The 18488-nt window shown below is 52.8% G+C and overlaps 1 protein-coding gene and 1 long non-coding RNA gene across 3 annotated transcripts in view; one reads left to right on the forward strand and one right to left on the reverse strand.

Annotated features, from left to right (window-relative positions):
• Window positions 1-18488, forward strand: part of TMEM132B (transmembrane protein 132B) — a 608028-nt gene that overhangs the window by 407874 nt on the left and 181666 nt on the right. The window lies entirely within an intron of this gene.
• Window positions 1-18488, reverse strand: part of LOC136323253 (uncharacterized) — a 46239-nt gene that overhangs the window by 10585 nt on the left and 17166 nt on the right. For both annotated transcript variants that reach the window (XR_010728950.1, XR_010728951.1), the window contains one exon: window positions 8567-8679. This is a non-coding gene — a long non-coding RNA (uncharacterized lncRNA). The remainder of the gene's footprint in view (window positions 1-8566; window positions 8680-18488) is intronic.

Consider the following 18488-nt stretch of genomic DNA (forward strand, 5'->3'; position numbering starts at 1 on the left):
TCAGCCCCTGTGGGTTCTCAGACCCAGGGCCCGGTGGGGACGTCAGCGGGGAGAAAAGCCTGCGGCTGCCGGACACGCCCCTTCCTGACCAGGCTCCGCCTGCTTCCTGCTGGCGAAGTTCTGTGCCCGCACGGCTTCTGGGGGGGACTCTGTTGCCCAGAGTGAGTGTTACCACGTTTCTTCACGACCCCCTCTACGCGGCCCGGGTGAGCCTGGCGCAATTTCCCACACATCTGCCGTGTGCTGTCAGTTTCTATTCTGCGTCCAAGCACACACGTATACTAATCTTTAATCTATGGCGTGACTCCCTTTAAACCACGTGGGGCAGAAAGGCGGGCGTTACGCTCCCCCCCACAAGGTGTTCTGTGGGCACCACCCAATACCACCCTTGCTCAGCGGCTGGGATGCATCTCGGTGCTCTGTTCGCTGCCGGGGTTCCTCAGTCCGCTGCATCCTTGAATCCAGCCCGGGCTTTCCAAAGTTGCACTGTGGGGGAAAGAATTCTCCTATGTTACAAAGAAATATTTAGGTCACTTCCTGAAGTTATCTTAGCCCTGAAAACTTCACTACAGGACAATTCAAATTTTCTTTATGTTATGAAGTGATGCATTCCTTTTCTTTTTTTTTAACTTAATAGTCCTGCCCCCACAACCAAGTGCAGGCCAGAGAATAAGAATGCTAATTATTGCTATTAAACTGTGAATATCACATCACAAGACACCTACTCCCCGAATGTGATCCGTTTCACGAACAAATGCCTCTTTGTATAAAGAATTAAGTGTGGAGACTGAACTGCAGAGGGCGGTAAGGCCTGTGAACTTCCCTCGTTAGGGGTGTTATTGCTCACCAATTAGAAGCGATTAGAAATGCAGCCCCAGTGGGCTCCCCGCCCGGGGAGCGGGGTCCTCCGCACTTCGCAGACACGCGCCTTCCCTGGGCCGTTAGCTTCTGCAGGGAGGCAGCGTGGAGGGGGCCGCCTTTGCGCGGAGTGTACTCTTGATGTTTAAAAGACCCGCACTTTTTCACACAATGGGAGCCCCACGGTGACAGAGCCCGCTACGCCATCGCGGGGAGACCCATTCAGAGCCCAGCGGGAACCCCACTCTGCTGGGTTTATCTTGCTATGCTGACTAGACATGGTTTTAGCTTTCTAGGCTCTTTATGACCCAAACCTAGCTTCTGCTGTCACTTCACTCTTCTGCCATCGTCCAGGATGCTTTCTCTGCTCACCTCTCGCAGGGGGAAGACAGCACCCCAGTCCCACCCGCGGACGCATGGTGGGGTGTCCTGGTCCAGGCAGAACTGCTCTGCTGTCCACAGAGGAGACGGGGAGGCAAGGCGGGAGGGCTGTCCTCTCCCCCTGTCCTGAGGCAGGGCCCAGCCTGCTGAGCGCCGTGGGGAAGAGAAACACTTCTCGTTTCCTCAGAAAGTTCTCCCTTCTCCCCGAGAATTGCTCTTTTACTGAAGAAAGCCAGGGCCACCCTGGCGTGGGCATGGCACTTGTTCAAATCTCCGAGGTCCACCAGCAGGTATCATGCTGGCAGAGACATAACAGAGAATTCAGCAGGACAGAGCCTTGGGAGTCACTTCTGATTGTCCCCTCTCCCGGCCACTGTGAGGTGGGTCTGGAGCATCTGTGTGGCGCATCAAAGCCAGGACAGTGAATCCCAAGTCCAAGTCTCAGGTCCCATGGGGCTTGGCATGTGAGGCAGGGCCCCAGACTAGGGTTGGGAGCCCAAGGTCCTCTCTGGTGTCTGGTGAAGGGAGATGGCAACATCGCCGGCCCCGAGATGTCCTCCTGTCGTCCCCCCGTGCCTCTCACTAGCGATAGAGCAGCAATGTGTCCAGTCGCGGGGTCTCCTTGTGTAGATCCTGACTGCAGTTAGCCCTGCCCTCCAGGTGTCCTCTGCTGGACGTTCATTTTCCTGTCCTTCCTGCAGGCAGAGTGGTCAGGTGACCCGAGAAGACACAGTGGCCAGTGGCTGAGACCCCAACCCACCTAAGATCACATGTCCTCCTCGCTGCGGCACGAGCACTGGAAAGTGACACGTGCAGCTTCGTCACCTTGTCAGCACATGGGGACGGCGTGAGCAGGGAAATCCAGCTCAGAGTGTGACAGCAGGGAGAGAAGCAGGCCATGTGGCACCTGCACCCCCGCCCGGCCCGTGAGGGCCGTCCCTGCTCCTGCATCCTACCCACTGCTTCTGCTTCTCTGGCATTACGGGAGACACACCCTACGGGACCTGGCCCCAAAAGACTTTTTGCTCTTTGCTTAAACTATGGATGCAAACCGTGTTCGTTTCTGAGAAGCTAAGAACAACAGAAAGGTAGAAAAGGAAAACAGTCCCCTATAGTCTCATGAGCACGAGACTTCCTGTGTTTTATCCGTGACCTTCCCGCCTCCCCGGCTCCCTGTCTCGGGGCCAAAGCAGGAAACGCACACTGTGCTACCTCTCTTCTCGGGCTTCCCCACCCTGACCCTTCAAATTCCAGATGAGAAAGCCTGCAGCTTTGAATAAATACAAACGCTTGGGTTTAAAAGCCCTCTTTCAGTGGACCAGGTAGGTTATGGCTGGGGCCACTGTCCCGTGGTCCCTGGCATGTCAAAGGCGCCCACCTACAGTTCTCCAGGGAATAACTGGCACATTGGAATTCCTGTCTTTCCGGGAGAGGAGCTGATCCACGCCGACAGAAAGTTGCTTAGTTATCTTCTTTTTGGACAGTTTGAGTGCTGCATACTTGAATTTAAAAAGATAAGTAATCAGGAGTGCACAATATACATATGCTGTGTTTACGACAGATTATTCTGTCAACTGTCTGGAGACTCAATGCTAAAATAGGCGATGCAAACTTTTATTCTGGGGCGCCGTTAGGAAAATGTGCCTGGCCAGGCTTGACAAAAGCTTGCAAGGTCCTCTTTGTGAGTTCTGTGATGTTTATGCATGGGCATCGCTGGATTTCTGGCACGGAAATCTGCTCTCCAAAAGGATGAAGGCTGCTTATTTAAACAGTGAGATGCTCTCGAAGGGCACTGGAGCCGCTGGGAGGGAGATACCCACTTGATCAGGGAGAACCAGCATCAGGGGCAGAGACTGTGTCATCTCTAGACTACCCCGGGCAGTGACAGAGGTAAAAATGGACACCTCAGCCTCTTCACAGCAATCCTTGCGAACTCTGAGGTCAGCTCATTACGTTATTCTAAGCCACGCAGCTCTATCAGCGACTCTTATTTCTGTGCGTTCTAACTATCCGGCAGCAAACTCATTACTTTACGTTCCCGCTCAACTCTAAGTAGTCACACAGGTCAGCTGGGCGTACTTCACGAGGTTGAGTGAGGCCAGGAACTGTAGCAGTCAGCAAGGGCACACTTGTGCAAAGTGATAACAATCCCCAAATGAACATGGCTGAGCATACACCACCTGTTGGTGTGCCTCTATCTAGTCTCAGCACTCTGGCTTCGATGACCAGGAAGTGAGAGCGGCACACGGATCCAAATCAACAGCAGCCGGACATTAGAGAGTGTGATCTCTTTTGAAAAAAAGTGAGCTCCAAACCTTTCAGATGAAATGGTGGCATTCCTCTGACTAGAGACAGGACCTCAGTTTGGGGAAGGAAGGGGCGCACATATAAATCTACAGGTGAAGATGGACAGGAAACAGAATCCACTTTCAGTTCTAACATCCCATTGACTTTCTCATTGAAGTCTTCATCACAACGGACTGGTGGACACTCAACGTCAGCTCTGCCCTGTCCCAGGTGTGACAGAGTCCATTTCTGCGGTCTCACAGATGGACCCCCTGCTTCCTTCTCTGTTCACCCAGGCTCTCATTTCATGGGGGTCTAAGGTTATGTTTTTATGTTTAAAGTGTGGGAATGGGCTGATGTGATCAATGGTGTCTCCACTTAGACCGGTTATTTTCAACTGTGATCATACCTTAGAATTTCAAGGAAACCTTAAACATATGACAGAAGGCTGGGCCCTAAGCCAGACCACCCGGCCCGAGCTTACCCAGTGCTGGCTGGGGCCTGTCTCTCTACCTTGCGGCTCAAAAGTACAGACAGAACAAGGGATGGGTTATAGGTCTGTGGGACTTGAAGATTAAACAATTTTAGGAGCCCTTTTTATGAAAAATAATAAAAATATATATATCAAAATCAGGTACGGTTGTGAATATTTAATAAGGATGAGAAAATAAATCGCAAGAGGTTACACATTTTAAACAGCTGATGACTGTCACAGGGTTTCCAGGAACAAAGGCCACACCACCGACGCGCAGCGGCCGACGCACACGGGTAACACTGCCCTGCACGCCGAGCTGAGGGCTCCTGGGAAGCTTATTTATATGACAGTGACTCTGAAATGCAATTCTTCTGTAATGAAATAAAAAAAAAACCTGTTCCTCTGCCTTTTTTATTATGGATATTTACGAGGTCTAATGCTTGTGACATATCTTCTATTTGCTTCCTGATCTATGTCTCCTGATAAAGTCTATTCCACGCAGTGTCATTGAGGAAGAAAAAGTGCGATGCGTCCCGACAGCCTGTGCTGCCTCGTCAGGGACGTCCCTCCGAGGGACGGTTCCCACTGGGCCAGGTTACCCACATGCGCCACTGCCGGGGACCTGCATGTGGACACTGCTCCTCTCCTCTCCTGAGCCCAGCAGGCCTGGGGACCCCACACAGGACTGGCACCTCAGCGGGAGTATGTCTTGGGCTGCTTCCAGGTTCAGATCCCCAAACTATTTGGGGGGCTTGCCACCCAACCACCCTTCACTTAGGACTCAACGTACCCTTGCATGCCTTTCTCCTGGGCCCTCCCCTCCCTGCCCCCACAGACGTGGAGTCTTTCTTCCAGGGGAACAGGAGACAAACCACCCTGCCTTCCTGGCCCGTGGTTCAGGTCATAATTAATACCTCACATTCAAGAGAGTGTGGCTCCATAACTCAGAGCCCTCCTTCTGTTCTCCTAAAGGCACTGGCTCTGCCTGTGGTTTGAAATCCCTCTGATGAGCCCCAGAGGCTGACCTGAGACTTGTTCACGTTGTATGCTCCCGTCTTCCCTGTGTCCATTTGGGCAATAAGCCAGAGATGCCCTAGCCGCCTGGTTCACACCAGGTACAGAGGGAAGTGGGCAAGCGCATGCCTCTGATAGTCCCTGCCATCCTGACACAGGTGTAGCTGTGTGACCGCAGGACCACGGACGCTAGGAGGCCGCCAGCTCCCACGTGTGCTCCCTGCTCCAAACCCAGCGTTCCCTGTCTGTGTGGGGCCTGGTTTCTTTCTGGGGGGGCTTCCTTGTGGTGGGAAGTCGTGTGCGTGGTGAACACAGGAACCAGCCTCCATGGAGGAAAGCAAGACGGCTCCCAGGGAGCAGACAAAATTAAACAGGCCTCTCCTCCTTCCCTAGTGTGTGTAATACTCATTTAAATATTTACTTAGAGCAAATACATTTTAATGAATTTTCAGTTAAATTTAATCAATGCACTGAACCACGTTGCAGAGATCAGAAATGTAAAGTGAGACGCCAGGAGCGGCTTGTTAATGTCTGCATCTGACTGACGTGAACCCAGGAGCCACGGCACGGGTGGGGGTGCCGCTCCTCCCCTCCGGACAGTGCTCTTCATTGTGAGCGAGGCGCACTCATGTTCCCGGCTGCGGGGAGCACAGTGCCCGGGGACCCCCGTCGCGTCCTGGGGGAGCGAGACCAGAGAGGCTGAGGGCCTGTGGGCACACGCAGCAGAAACCCGAGTGCCACAACGGGCCCAGAACCAGCCGCACTGCCCCCCAGTGGGAAACGCCCCATGCTCTCAGCTCTGGGCTGAGCCTTAGAAAGCTGACCTTGACCTCCTGCCTTCCAGTGGGCTTGGCCAATGGGCAGCACCGCCTGGACCCAGGAGCACAAGAGGGGAGGAATCTCGGGCTCTGACTCAGGCAGTAGCCGTGCCATCCAGAACTGCAGCTTTCAGAGCACCGTCCCTTCCCCCTCCCGAAAGTCCAGCCCAGAGTCTGGAGACACTGGCCCCTCCTCTCGCTCTTCCAGATAGAAAATGAAACACGTTCTATGAAAAAATGCTAAGAACAAAAAGCTACAGACAAAGAAACAATGTAGCCCATTAATGCACATCAGACCAAGTGCATTAATATAGTCGTGAGAATCCATGGTCAACAGCCTGGTCACCTCGGGTCACCTCAGCAGGGGACAGCCACACAAAAACGGAGGGGTGACGGTGACACCTATTGGATGGTGTTGAAGTTGGTGCATAGGAAGGCCAGGTCTGTGTCCTTGGCCTTAACAGAGTGGATGCAATGGCCAGCAACCTGCTGACTCACCTCCCCCTGCACGGGGGACTGAGGGAGAGGGACACACCAGGGCCCTGAGGTCACCAGGCTGGGGTGACGCCCACCCCTCCACCCAGGGTCCAGGCTCCAGCCTCCCCGGTCTAAAAGCAGAGTCCCCCTGAGCCCGTCTAATGGAGGAGCTGTCACCCTGACTCCTGTCCTTGGAGGCCTGGTCTCCACAGCGATTGAGTTTAATCCCACCCAGATTGTCAACACAACCTAGTCTGTATGCTTACTAACAATGGACAGTATTTTTTGCTCCATAAGACACATCTGACCATAAGACACACCTAGGGTTTTAAATTTTTTTCCTTCCTATTTTCCTCCCTCACCCCTTAGGAACTTGAATCACTCTATAGTTGGCATTCACAACAGAAATCAATAAAATGAGATAAATCAATAAAATGTGGTAGATACATCTAGTTTCTATCAAGTCTTTCTGTGCCCCATAGGAAATGCCAGCCATCTAAACAAGCTGTCCAGGTGACTGTGAGTATGTCATTGCATGACTGCTGTGAGGCGTTCGAGAAGGAGTCGGGGCCTGACTTTGGAGCGGTGGTCAGCGCACTGACCTGTGATCACGTGCACACAGCCGCCAGGCTGCCTGGGGCCGAAGAAACCAAATCCAGGTCTAAAACCCTTCAGAGGAGAGGAGCAGTGATTGCGAAGCAGGATGGCGGGGGCAGTGAATTAAAAGGGAAATACGTGTTGATAATCAAAGTCTAGATGAGTTGTGGGGAGGGACGGTGGTGGGAGCCCCTTCAGCCCAGAACCCATGAAGGGGTCTGCCAGTCAGCCCCCCCGTGTGAAGCGCCTATCTATGTTAGCATCCTCTCCCCATGTTACAGAACCCAATGTAGTCAAAGTCTTGAGGTAAAACGAGTGAGAAGACTGTCATGTAATACTTTTGAGGTTTTCAAATATATATTACACATCTTCCAAAATTGATATATTCATTACCCTAGTGTTCCTAAGGCAAAACATTGCCAACACTTCTCCACATAAATGTGGGGTTCTTTCTGTTTGTTTCTGATACCTGCTGATGACCCACTGCCGAGGCAGTGAATTCATTTCCCCGTCCTGTGGAAGATAATTACGGGGCCTTGTTGTAATTTGTCAAACCTTTTTGCCAAGTTAGAAATAACAAGGCAAAGCACACTGCATTTTCTGGGACATTGAGCAAGGCTACCTGAATGAATAATTCATGGCTGACCAGTAAACTGGCAGGGAGGGAGGGGGAGGGAGAGGAAGAGGAAGGAAGAGGAGAGGGAGACGGCATTTTGCCTCCTCTGACATGGAAAGTCACGAGGCTCAGCCCCACTGTGTACTGCAGAGTAGGAGTGCTCGTTCAGGAGGAGACCGAGGGGACAAGAGTTTCACTGTTAGATGCAGCAGAGCAGTCGGCACTGCACAAGGCGGACCGGAGTCCTCAGCTCAGCGGAAACGGGCAAAGCTCACTCGGTCTCATGTTCTTTCCGACACACAGGGTGGTCCTTGGGGCTATAGGCCCGGGGTGTACTGTAAGTGTGGGACATGGCAGTGGTCGCACTCTGTTGCATTGTTCCTTTTGGTGGTCTTGGTGCTTTCCAGATGTGTGTGTCTCTCTCTCATTATATGGAAACGCCTCGTTCAACAGTGTGAATGGCACTGCTCAGTAAACAGACATAGGTGTCACTCATATCCCCATGACCCCACGTCCGACACGGGGGCCAGGCTTCTTCATGCACTGGAATCTCTGTGCTATGCACAGAATAAAGCCTGTAGTTATTAACACTAGTCTCCACGTCTAGGGACAATTTCTGTACCTGGCACCGTACACTTGAGCCATCGACAAACAGACAGGGACTTGCATTTTCAGAGCCATGTGAGGACCCTTCCTTTCTTGCAATAGACAACCCTCTGTGGGAGTCCTGGAGAGCCCTCTGCCCAGAAGTTTTCCATTGGAATTCCCTGACTGCCTTTCCCGCCATCCCCGTGGGCGGGGACTCAGCCAGATGGGGTGAATGAACCCTGGGAATACGGAAGGACCAGTCATGCGTTTCACCTGGAGTGCTCGGTGCACGCGGGGGTCTAAGCTGGGCTTTCATGGGTGTGAGGAAGAGGGAGTGAGCAAGCTCTAAGAGGCTTCACAGGAGGACGCGGAGGAGGAGGAAGGAGGAAGCCGTCCTAAGAGGAAGAAGTGCAATTTGAACTGGACATGGTATTTAAGATTAAGGCGGCAGCTTACCTCTGAGAGCCTTCAAAATAGCAGAGGTGATGGTCAGCCCCTCAGGAAGACGGCATGGGTCACCAGATTCTTTGATTTCACGTTGAGATTTTAAAGGAAATGAAGGCAGGAATCTATGGGTTTGGATCAAAAGGAGCAAAATTAAGTGAAGGGGAAAAAACAAACAAACGTTTTATATATCTTGTTTCGTTTTGGCTACCACTTGGCAAACCCAAAAGATGTCATCACAGGACTCAACCGCATCGTGTAGCCATTTCTCGGAAGCAGCGTCCTTCGCAGTTTGTACATGATACATTAGAAGAAGAATCAAGCCACATATTTAAATAACATGACCATGACATTACTAAATGATAATTTACTGAAAGTTAGATGGGAACACGAAATATAATTATTTTTCACTAGTAACCCGAATCTGAGTTCTTTTCTATCTATATGCAAATGTTGGATTCCTTAGCCTACTTTTTTTTTTAACAATATTATAATATTGCCTATTTCATAAAGTTAAAATGAATGAAGTTCTGTGGTGAAGGTTTTTTTTTATTATTGATTGCTTTGAGAGGGACACAGAGAGGATGGGGGTGGGGGGAGAGAGAAGCATTCATTCACTGTTCCGCTTAGCTGTGCGTTCACTGGACGCTTCCCGCAGTGGGGCTCACTGGACAGCAGGTTGGCAATATGCAGAACCAGGTGTGGTCCTGCTGTCCGACGCTCTTTGTGTGGGCATGAAACCACTTTTTGCATTTTGATATTTAAGTATAATGTACTATTTTAGTATCTTCCTGTCAACATACCAATGTATTGATTCCTTTTAAAAATCATACTTACATTTTAAAATAAATATCAGCTGCTTACAAGTCAACCCAAGTAGTTGAATTTCCAACCCTGTCCCTACCTCTTCCCCACAACCTGCTCTCTGTACAAGAGCATTCTGGGTTTTCTCTCCCCTCCTCGTTTCTCTGGGTTTTATTCGTTTGTCTATGTTTTAACTGTAATTTAAGTCCTCTTTGGGAAGGCAGCTTATAATTAAAATTGGTCCTAATTGTGTGTTTTCATTTCACTGCTGCTTAATGAGGAATTATAAAACAATTTGGTTCACGCCAGGAGGCGTGAGACCAGACAGTGGCTGCACTCGGGGAAGCTCCCTCTGTTTTTAACCTGTGGGATGTGGACTGAAGCACAGTGCACAGAGCATGGTTCCAGGGCCCGGGGATTCAGATGCGGCCGGGGGATTCAGACGCGGCCCGGGGATTCAGACGCGGCCCGGGGGTTCAGACGCGACCTGGGGGACATGCGGGGCTGCCAGCTCTGCCTGGCTGAGCCACTGACGTTCAGGCTCATAAAAAGACAGAGAAACCGGAGACTTCCTGTGACTTGGGCACAACCAGATGTAGTGACCGCCACCAAATATTCTGTTGACCCTCCAGCTGGGCGACCCAGCTGGCTTCGAGGACTATGAGATGCACTCTCTCTTTTTTTCTGGTTTATACCATTTACTTTCCTCCTTGGCAGCCCCTCCCACGGATGGTCAAGGAGAAGAGACCCCCACCAGCATGAACAACTCGCATCATCAATGTCTCACCCGAAAAAGTCTTGTTTGCATCTGCAGTGCATTCGTTACGGCCCTCGCTTTGATTTAGTTGCATCAACACAAGAAAATTACCTCATGGTGAAAGCAGAAATAAATACACGAATTAATAAATAAACGGGGAGAGAGAGATGTCACGGGCGGGACACACACTGTGTCTGTGGCCATTCAAGAGCATGAGGACTCTACCCCTGTGGCTTGTGCATGCTTCTGTCAGGGAGTGGCAACATTGTTACAGCGGGCGTTCTGTTACAGTAATTTTCATTTGGGTGTTCTGTTACAGTATCTTCAGCCAGCATTCTCTTACAGTATCTTTCATTGCCATTCATGTGAACTCCTATGATAGATACTGTGAGGGCTGGGAAACTGCGCGTGGGTCCCTTTGGCAAAGATTGGAAGCTCATGTGTTTCTCTGTGACCACAGCCGCCGCCCCAGCTCTTGGGGGCTCCCTGCAGCCTGGGCCTATGTGCACGGGCCAGGATTCGCGCTCAGGTGTGAACATGCAAGGTGGAAAGGAAGGCGGCAAGCCTCTGTGGAATGTTTCTCATGGCAGCTACTCCTAAGACATATGGTAGAAAACGGGGGCCAGGCCAGGCTGCTGCATTCACAGAGAAGGCATCGGTGTCTGGGAAGACAATTCAGCTCGCGATAATAGGAGTCAATTACTGTGTGGCTGCCAAAAAATAAATAAATAAATGTACGTTATTTATGGTCTATGCCCTGTTGGTCTCACCTCCTGCCAAGCCTCACTTTACATTCTGAAGTCGCCTGGCACACTGCCTCTCTGCAAACCTTTATTCCCGGCCAGGACTTGGTCATAAATCCCTGCCTGCTCTACCTCGGTAGCTGGCGGAGGTGCAGAGGAAAATGGATCCCGCTCCCTAAATTAATCTGGTCTCCCCGACACTGCTCTGGAAGTGGGGGGAGGTGGGGTGTCACTCTCCTGTCCTCCCCAGCCGGGACTGTCTCTCCCCTGCCCCCATCCCGCCACACTCGCAGGCGGTGCTATCACTGTAACATTGTGGGTGCTCACTGGATAGAGAATCTTTTCTGTTGAGAGTGACCCAGGGACAATCTACAGTCGACAGGATGCAGGAACACAGACGTTTCATTCCATAATGAATGTTACATTCCGTATTTTGAAAGACAGTCAGACAAATAACTGGCTAGAATGCACCAGATTAATCAGCCCGGCCTTTGGAATCGGAGAGCCTCTGGATTCTGACTCCCGGCCTTTGTGACCATGTAAACGCCCACAGGGCTCTTAGATTTCCTGAGCGCCCAACCATGGCCTGAATGGATCTTGGCATCGAGACACCATTTAACCATCCCAGGCTGGTACCACTCTGCAACAGTGACACCGTGTGGCCCTGTGGGGCAGTGGCAGCAGCTCCTTTTCACCTTGGTATTTATTGATAAAAGAGAGGACCCGCTGATCCGTGGGTTCCGAGCTTTAAACAAGCAGCCATGGAGCCCGGCGGTTTTGGAATGGGGGAAAATGAAAATGGGCCATCTGTGACCTTCACTGACAGAGCCTGTGTTCCTCGAACATTTACTGAGTGGTCGCAAACGGCTGTTTATATCTCTCATCCTCAGGTATAGGGTTGCACTGCCTGCTTCTTCCTCATTGAGGGGACTGTCCTCATCCAAAACCCAACTGCGCAGACGCAAGGCTTTGGGAGGGGTCAGTGCGAAGGTGCGAAGGTGACCTGTAACTGGTCTGGGCCAGGTGCGGCCACACAGCCCTGGTGTCCTGTGCTTGGTCTTGGAGTGAGTCTCTTGGCCAGTCTGGGCCTGTGACATGTCTTGAGAATTCGTTGTGGCTTCTTGGAAGGATCTCTGCAAAGGCAACGCCGTGAGGCCCAGGTCCTGTTTCTCCCGTCTCCACACTGTCCGCCTGGGATGCTACCTGGAACAGCGGCCACGCGCAGCCACAGGAAGACAGCAAGGGAGGCTGACTCTGTGGCTGTGATGGTTTCCGTGCCCTGACACAACCTTGCTGGTGGCTGAGCCCAGCACGGCCCATTCACGCCGTTCATCTCCGTCGTCTTCATTCAGTGGTTCTGTCATCTTGGCACAAAATACTCCCCAAATTGCATCTTTGTTCTATTAGCATGATGCACAATTAAAATAAAATAAAAAAACACATTGAAAATAAAATAAGTTCCTGAGTCAGGTGTTTGAAAAGCAGGATACGCTTCTACCAGGGCGAGTCATCTCAAACGTAATTCAATGACTCATTTGAAACCCATTGTTTGAGACTTGCCTCTGAGTGACAGCAGCAGATCCCACCTGGGCCATGACCCGGTCTCTTGTTCACACGTCACAGAGGGCCTGGCAGGAGAGCTGACATGTGGAAACATCTGCCATGTAAAAGTCAGATGAGTCAAAGGACGGTGGCTTCACACCTGTAGAGCACACGGAACCCTGTCGCCAAGTTCCAGCGTGGGTGACACGGAAAGGCAAGGGCAAGAGCTCCTCCCAGCCCCCTGGACTTGGAACCACTCCCCTGGCTTCTGTTTGTGAAAGAAACAAAAACACTGGCCCGGGCTGCCGCAGGCACTCCTGCTTGATGGGCTGTGTGTTGTCAAGGGTGGGAGGTACGAGCCTGCTCTAAAGGCAGGGCTCCCCAGAGAGCGACTGACCTGCTCTAAGTGTCCTTGGCCAGGGCGGGTCCCCAAAGCAATGACAGCAGAAAACCCAGAACAATGCATGGCTTTGAGTCCCGTCCACTGAAATGTTAGGAACATTTTGCACTGAGTTGGTGAGCATCTTTTCCAACCCTGCACTGAGTATCCCAAACCACACTGGGCCCCCCAAGTACACCCTTCATGCAAAGGTGGCTTGTGTGGGACGAGGAGATCTGGCTGAGTCGCCACCCTCAGTCCCGGCCAGCAGAGGGAGGGTGGGGACCGCCCGAGCAGAGGTGGTCCTTGTCCGCTCCCCTTTCTGAGAGACGGTCCACTCGGTGACCACTTGTTTCTACCAGAATTCGGGGTTCTTCCCCAGATTTCACCACATGCATGACAATGACCTTGGACTTTCTTCTCCTGCATTTCTTTTACTGCATGGTGTGTCCTGATTTATGCAGAAATAATGGCTCATCAACCTGCATTCTAGCAACCTGTGTGGGAATGCAAGTCAAATTTGTTTTCTTGTTTAATTTCTTTGCTTGCAAATACAGACATTTGTTCTTATTTCGTTTAATTTCACATTGTGAGCTGCATTTGAGCCCCCGATATTTTCCGAGACGCGGCGCTGTCATAACGGCGCGAATAAGAAATAAGGGCCCATTTGCCGGGATTTTCTGGGGCATTTCTCCTCTTGCTTTGTGCCAGCGTTCGCTTAAGCCCGCATATTTCTTTTATTTATGCGGCTTCATGTATATTTTTTCAGAGCTAATGGACTATTATTCCACATTCCAATCAGTTTCCTGCTACATTCTCATATGGATTGTGATATATTTGCATGGGCAGAATAATGTATTTTCTCTCCAAACCGACTTCATATCACTTTCGGCAAATTCGCTATAAAAATCGCTCAGACACTCCTACAAATATCCCACATGAAATAAGAATGTCTTATATTCTGATACATCTTTAAATGTTGGCAAATAGTGTCCCCGCTGACTCTTAAAGGAACCCTGAGTGAGTGAGACGGAGCCCGCATCTGCTGGACACAGGTGCCTCTTGGAGTGAAACGCTTTCTTTAATTTCCCAACACCTGAGATGATGTTGGAACCTAGATGCTTGGAGTCAGGGCTGCCAACTGGGGGCGCAGCCCCAGAGCGGCCCCTGTCTGGCCGGTGCTCCCCGGGAGCTGAGACCAGAGCCACAAGGGGGGTGCCCTGTCGAGTGCCCACATCTCTGCTGTCAACAGGGAGGCTGGTTCTGGGAGTGGGAAGAAGCTGCCAACTAGACCCTGTTGTCCCTGATGGAGGGAGGGGCCATCAGGTGCATCATGGAGGAGCAAGCCCCCTCCCCCTCCTCCACAGCCAGGGTCTGCTCTAGCGGCCCCTGCTGGCAGAGACAGTCAGGGGGACCTGGCGAGCAGAGAGGAGGCCTGCAGAGCCCTGCCCCCATCACAAAGTACAGCACGTCGGGGCTGAACTGAGGCACAGCTTGATAATGGACACAGTGTTTCCCCCAAATGTGTCCATGCAGCAGAGATGAGTGTTGTGTCGGCCGTGCCCTAGTGACCGTGGTGTGCTCTGAGGTGACTGTGATGGAGCGTGGTCCCTGTAGGAGCTCAGCAGACACCCTCGCCCCACTCTGAGGCTTGTGTGCTGTCACCTCCTCTCTGTAGACAAAGAAGTGGAGCTCAGGGCAGTGGCCTGGCTGGCCCAAGGCCACATGGTACAAAAGTGGCCGACCTGGGACTCCTCCTTCCAGGCCTGAGGGAGAGTCCTCTATCCCATCCACGCATCTACAGAACCCGGGCTGGACCCTGCAAACTGGGTTCCCTGCCCTCTGTGGCCCCAGGAGCTGTGGCTGCGCTCAGCGCCTGAGGAAAGAAGGGATGTCAGGGTGCACAGAGGCACACGGTGTGGGAGTGGGGGATGGCCTCTCCCAACTCCGTTCCAGTGTCAGCCGGCCTGGGGCTCAACCTCTCAGGCTCTGCAGCCCGCAGGTGAGCCTTGGGCCCCACCAGGACGGAACACCAGACTCCGAGACCCCATCCTGTCTCCTCTCTCTGAAGACAGATCACCCGAGGGGGCAGCCATGCCCTTCACTCACAAGTCAGACACAAAGTGCCCGTGGAACTCTGAGACACAGGAGTACAAGCGGAGGCTCACTTCTTTGCTACTCAAGAACCCAGACTTGGCCCTCATCCTTGACCTAGACCTCAGAAGAGGAACTGGGATTATTCTATCTCTGCCAGCTCTGTGTGCCAGCTGATGCTACCGAGGGGCCCCGCTTGCACTGAGACCACTGCTGGTGAGGCGCTGCTTACAGGGACTCGGTGACTTACAGCGGAGAGAAGCCGGAGGGATTCCTCACAGGCACAGAAACCACACACTCAAAATACGTCTCCTGTGGAACCTCCCTTGTCCCAACAGCCCATCAAAAAGACACAGAGGGTGCCAAGCACTGTGGTGGGTCTGGCTCTTGGGAGTCCGTGAGTTGTAACCTTGGCAACACCTGGAAACTTTTTCGTAGGACGGAAATAAGTCTACCCAGAGAAACAGTAGCAGAGGGCGCAGGGCTCCGGAGGGGAGGAAGACGAGCAGGGTGCTTCTGCAGCTCGCTCCCTCTCTCCTGGCAGCAGACGGGCAGAGGCTGTCTCACTGCCCCACGGTATGAGGGCCAGGACGTGCACTATCTCTGTGTGTGGGCCGGGACGTACACCAACTCTGCGACCTGAAGGGGTGCTATCCGTGCTGAAGGGAAGTCAGGGCCTGACCTGTGGTGGCTCAGTGGATAAAGTGTCGACCTGGAAATGCTGAGGTCTCCAGTTCGAAACCCTGGGCTTGCCTGGTCAAGGCACATATGGGAGTTGATGCTTCCAGCTCCTCCTCCCTACTCTCTCTCTGTCTCTCTCTCTCCTCTCTAAAAAAAAAAAAAGAATAAATTTTTGGGAAAAAAAAAAAAAAGGGAAGTCGGAATGGCGAGAGGGGGCTTGCAGAGGATGATCCCTGAAAGAGGAGGATAGAACGGGGACTGTGGGCACATCTTTATGGTTTTCTTGTTCCTGTGATCTTGTAGGAGGAGGGTAAGGTGAACCAGGGCCCAATATGTCAGCCAAGAATGATGGGCTCCTGGGTAAGCTCAGGGTTTGTGCGCGCACGCGCGCTTGTGTGTGTGTGTGTGTGTTTGGAGGTGGGAGGGGGGAAGAGATGGAGGACACAGTTGAAAGATTAAAAAGAAAATAAGGATAAGCAGCAAACAAATTCACCTTTCTCCTGTTACTAGATTCAGGCATGTTTTTGCAGATGAATTCTGAGTCTTGCATGTGCATACCTATAAACACGGCCCAAGTCCCTCTGTGTGAATGCAGATGTGTTCACACTGTTGGGCACCTTCTTCCTCTTAGTGTTTAGTTCATGCTTCTGAATCAAACAAATGAGGCAAGTGTCCAATGAAAACAAAGCAACTGACAAGTGGGAGGTGGGACCACCTGTGGTGAGGGGGGCAGGTGGAGAAGGATCCCCTGTTTGCACCTGCCCACCCAGCGGGGCACCCGGCAGCAGTGCCCAGGGCCACACAGCAAGAGCGTAGGCTGGAGTCTGCCAACACAGTTTCCTCCAGGGGAAGCGGGCTCTAGAGGATCCACTGCTCCGCCCATGAGAGCCACCAGCCCATTGGGCTCCCTCCTCTTCCACCCGCTGCCTGCGCAGGGCGCTTTCCATGCCTGTGGGCGTGCACCTACTTTTGCGCCCACTCAGGATCCGTGGGGATGGTTGCGGACTGGGGCCTGGCCGAGGGTGGGGAAAGTCCTGCAGCCACCAGTGGGGAACGGGGGTCTGACTCCAGGATGCAGTCTGAGGAGAGCTGCTGGTGTTAGAGTGCACGTGGAGGCTGGAAGCAGGACCGTGCTGCGAGAACCCCACAGGGTGGGAACCGGCATCGGAGGCGCCGCTGGGATGGGGCGCTGGGCACCACGTCACCTCCCCGCGGGGTCAACAGAAAGACGAGATCCTCGGGGTTTCGGGATGTGCTCCGAGGAAGGTAAGGCTGGGGGTGGGGGGCATCCCACAGGCTTCCAGGAGTGGCCAGGAGGAGGGCACTGTAACTTGGGGTCCCCCTGGGGGATCTAGCAAGCACTGCTGTTGGGTGCCCCCTTCTTGGATGAGCAGACCCTGGGGCACCTGGGTCCACGTACCCAGCCCCCCCTACCTGAGACCATCCGCAGACCCTGCGCTGATCCTTGGCAGACAAGGAGTGAGGGGCTGTGGTAGTTATTTGTCCTGAAGCACAATGCTCTGAGGGACCGTGGGAGTGGGGAGCCCCCTTCATTGAACTCTCTTTTCCCAAAGCCTGTGACCCCATCGATCTGTCACCCAGGTTCAGTCCAACTGGAACTGGGATCTGATGGCTTAGCTAGTCCCTGCACCATCTTCTCCCAGCCATGGGGTCCCCTGGCCCACAGAGGGATGCGTTCACCGTGCAGCCCATGAGGAGCCCCTCTTGACGCAGATATGGGATTATCCCGTGGTCAGCTCCCCGGGTCGTGAGTTTTCGTGGCTCTGAGGTTGCTGGTCAGGGTCACAGGGTTCAGCAGCACCCACGTCTGCCGGCCAAGATAGCGAGTCTCCCAATCAGAAGCGGTTCTTCATCTTTGCCATGTCTATGGTGCACAGGAGTGGTAGGGCTGGAGCAGAGACGGCCCAGACCAGCATGGGTGCGGCAGATACCATGTTGGGGAGCCACCTCCAGGTGTGCCTGCACCCAGCACTGGTCAGGTGACCGAGCACTGCAGCGGTGCGCACAGTGGTGGGTTTGGGTCCCGGCTGCACGTGGTGGTGGCGACGACGGAGAATGGGGTGAGAACCACCCTTTCGTGCTGCCTGCACTGGGCTGGGCCCTGATCGCTGTGGGAAGCCCTGGAGGGGAACCTGGTCCCCGGTAGGGCGCACAGCCTTACCCGGTCTGCTCCAGGTTTCTATTCCCTGTCTCTGCTCCCGGTCTCTATCCCTGTCTCTGCTTCTGGTCTCTGTTCCCTGTCTCTGCTCCTGATCTCTGTTCCCTGTCTCTGCTCCCAGTCTCTATCCCCTGTCTCTGTTCCAGGACTCTATTCCCTGTCTCTGCTCCTGGTCTCTGCTCTCAGAGCCCAGGATCACCCAGAGGAGACAGACCGGCCCTCTCTTCCCCTCCCACTTCTTTTGTCTAAAGCTCTTACAGTTCAGCCCAAACAGCTCCACTGGAAACTTCTTAGGAGGGGCATGCTGCCCATTCTGCTTTAAAAGTAGTGGTTACTTCTCAAAACTCAGGCCCAGTCTCAAGTTCTAGGGAGACACACCTTCCTCGAGACTGTAGGTTCCCAGCGGCCCAACTGGATCTTTTCTTTTTCTTCTTCTTTTTTAAAAAATATTTTCTACTGTTTTAAAACAATGCCCTGTCTTGCAAGCCTTCCAGGCAGGCAGGGACAGGCATGGGGGTGGGAGCACTTTCTTTTTCCCTTCTACTTAAAGGGTAGAACAGGTCACCAGAATCAGGGTGCAGAGTGAAGTGCTGTGAGCAGGCAGACAGTGACTGGGTCACCACAGTGGGTGGGGCCAACAAGAAGAAATCCCCCAGGAGGTTAACTATGGAGCACAGGCCTGAATGGAGTGCAGAGGGGACAGTTAGTGCTACGGCCCAGACGCTGGGGTGAGCTTGGGGTTGGAGGCACAGCAG

Source organism: Saccopteryx bilineata, chromosome 2 (assembly GCF_036850765.1).
Source record: "Saccopteryx bilineata isolate mSacBil1 chromosome 2, mSacBil1_pri_phased_curated, whole genome shotgun sequence".
Lineage (NCBI taxonomy): Eukaryota > Metazoa > Chordata > Mammalia > Chiroptera > Emballonuridae > Saccopteryx > Saccopteryx bilineata.